Source organism: Macaca thibetana, unplaced genomic scaffold (genome assembly GCF_024542745.1).
Source record: "Macaca thibetana thibetana isolate TM-01 unplaced genomic scaffold, ASM2454274v1 unplaced_scaffolds524, whole genome shotgun sequence".
Lineage (NCBI taxonomy): Eukaryota > Metazoa > Chordata > Mammalia > Primates > Cercopithecidae > Macaca > Macaca thibetana.
This window is the reverse complement of record NW_026089313.1, coordinates 50-2,935: the sequence shown is the minus strand read 5'-3', so window position 1 is coordinate 2,935 and position 2,886 is coordinate 50. Positions and strand designations below refer to the sequence as shown.

Genomic DNA, 2,886 nt, shown 5'->3' with positions numbered 1-2,886 from the left:
AGCTCCCGGATGGGGGTTTCTCTGCAGCGTTCCTTCCCTGTCCCAGAGACGGAAAGGCACACGGTGTGCGGGTGCAGAGACACTGTGTCCTTAGGTGGCAGTACCCTAAGGGTGGTGAAAACCCCTCCCACTGCTCACCTTGGTCTCGCTTCCTTCTCTCCCTTTTCCTTGTTCAAGGGCCCAGGGTTCCTTCGAACCTGGGGCTTCCATGGTTTCCGGTTTTCCTTCCCTTCCTTTCTCCCAAAGGTCTGGGGAACCAGGGCTCCGTTCCAGCACTTCATGGGGCACCTGGTACTTCTGGCCGTGTGGCCAAAGGCCCCGCAGTTTTTGCACTTGACCTGTGGGTGGAAAGGAAGTGATGTCAGTGAATGAGCTGAAGCCACAGGCAGTGATCCAATGTCAACATTGAGACGGATTGTGAATTCAGAACTGAGTGAGGATTCCAAAGCGGGGACACCGGCATGGGGGCCCTTAAGTGGCGGGAGGGTTCGGTTACGATGTTCCCTCCCAAAGCCCATGTGACGGAGGAACTCTCAAAGGAAGGACTCAGGGTTCTAGCGGGGACGATCGTGAACCCGATGTCCACAACACAGCCCAACCTGGCTACACAGGATTCTGAGTGGAAAGGGAGGTTGCTCCCAAGAGTCTCTCCAGGGACCTGTCGGGCCGGGGAGGAGGTCCCAAGCCAGGCCCACCTTGGATGGGAAAAGCAACCCGGGTGGTGCTGGCAGAACTCTTTGGAATCCAACCCAGTCTCTGAGGACCGTGTGACACTCGCCCCCTCCTCCCCCCTCGATACCCAAAACATTCCAAGGCTAGACATACCCTGGGATCTTCTTCATCGGGTGGGGGAGCCCTTGGCCCAACTGGGGCCCTCTGCTGCTTCTGGAGGGTCTGGGCTCTCACGAGTCTGTTTGCCCCACTTTTGGGGTCACGACGTGCCATCTTCTTCGTCTCCTGGGCGTTTTATGGCCGCCTTTTTCAGGGGTTGATGGTTGGGTCACCTGAATCACACACAAACACACACAAAGCGATGGTTAGGCACATTGGATATTCACACACCCACAAGAAACCCTCAGCTAATTCCATGACGGTGTGGTCATGAGGAGACCTCACCACCCGTCGGTCAAATCTGTGGATCACAATGTGGTGTGTGCATCCTCAGATATTGTGTGTTCCTCTGCCGTGACTACCTGGTCCAAGAGTAAACTTCGCCTGCCACATGGCCCACGGCCTAGGTATGTGGAGTTGGAGTTGAGATTTCAATCCCAACCAAACAACTGATTCTGGAGACTGGACTTAGGTCTATCACCATTCACTCCAGTAGAAGACACAATGATTCTCTCTCCCCTGAGGGACAAAAGAATAGAAGCTACAGGGCATGGCCGATGTCACCCCTTGGCAGGTCTGCTTGAAGTCAGGGATAAGGGATGCTTCCTATCAGAACTCAAATCGCTACTCTTGCCGTTTCATTAGGCAACTTCCAAACACAAATTCATCGAGAGAAGTTATCTCCCTCTCTACCACACTAGCAGGTGATGGTCTTTCCTGCTCTGTCTTTTTGGCTTTAGCTCCAGCCCCTCTTTATTTATTTTTCTGGTATTTTACACACGCCATACGAATTCATCTAAACAAACGCTGAACAAGTGGCATATGAATTTCTTACATGGCTAAAGGGCAAACCACCCCTTTTCCAAAGTTCTTTTTCCATTTACCCACCAATTCAGCATGCTGGAATAAATTTCTTTTTGCATTTCCATCTGGCTCTTATCCCAGGCACGGAGATGGAAATGTTTTCTCGCTTTCTGTTCCAAGAATTACGGGTAAGGAGAACACATCCTACCGCATCAGCGAGCCCCAGTGTGATCTGTTTCTTTCACTCTCCTTTGTCTCTTTTCCCCCAACCCCTCAGGGATTACGTGAAACAACCAGTCGTTCAGGGAAACTAACCTGAAATTACAGGTCTACTTTCTTTCCTCGGCTGGCGCTCAGATGGACAGGTGCGCTGGCGCTCAGATGGGCAGGTGCTGGAGCAGCCCTGCTGGAAGCGGTGCAGCCTTCAGGAAGCCGGAGGAACGGGCAGAGAGGGACCTTTGCTTTCCAGGTTGCCTTTTATACTGCCTCTGGACCCCTGACGCGAAACGGACCCTAACCTAATCAACTTAATCCAATTACATGACCTGGAAAGGTCTATTTGCCCAGCCCACTCTAAGACGATGTTCACTATGGACAGACATTCTAAAACCTACCTGTACAGCTGCAAGCTTTGAAGAATAGATGTTTCCCGTCAGGTATGTAGCACTGGTGCAAGTACCCCTGTCTGGTTTTACATCTTTTTTTTTTTTTTTTTAAACAAGGTGCTAAAATAGACACAGTGTAATTGGACCATATTTACTCTATTTCAACGTAGGCCTCAGTGTCATCAAGAAGGTACACCTTGACATGCAATCTCGGTCGTTATCCATCTTCAGAGCTTCTCCTTCTTCCCCACAGTAAGTGCGTCAGCAGAAAACCCTGACCACACCCTCACGTGTTTTCTCCTCCAGGAGGCCCTTGGAAACCACCGTGAATTGGACTGCACTGGGAAACCCAGATGAAGAAAGTCAACACCGCTTTGTCCTTCGGTGCCTGGCTCCTTTTTCAGCTCGTCCTGCGGCTCCAGGCATTATGCCTGAAGAGTCTCCAGGACACCGGTGGGGCTCTATTTCCTTGGGTCCCGTTGCCATTTCTCTGGATTTTCGAAGATCCAGCGGACTTTCTGTGGAACTCTCTTGTCGGGGAACTTGGGTGCCACGTCCCCTCATTCTGCCCTTCGTCATCTGCACCTGCACGAGTTAGGGTCCAAGTTCCCTGGACGGGAAGAGACAGGCAGGAGTCGGAATGGTG

At 51.7% G+C, this 2,886-nt stretch overlaps 1 long non-coding RNA gene across 1 annotated transcript; it reads right to left on the bottom strand.

Annotated features, from left to right (window-relative positions):
* Positions 1-29: 29 nt before the first annotated feature.
* Positions 30-2,225, bottom strand: LOC126947452 (uncharacterized). Its single transcript, XR_007723086.1, has 3 exons — positions 1,951-2,225; positions 826-1,004; positions 30-338 (listed from the first exon to the last, which is right to left on the bottom strand). It is a non-coding gene; the product is annotated as an uncharacterized LOC126947452 (long non-coding RNA).
* Between the last annotated feature and the right edge of the window lie 661 nt (positions 2,226-2,886).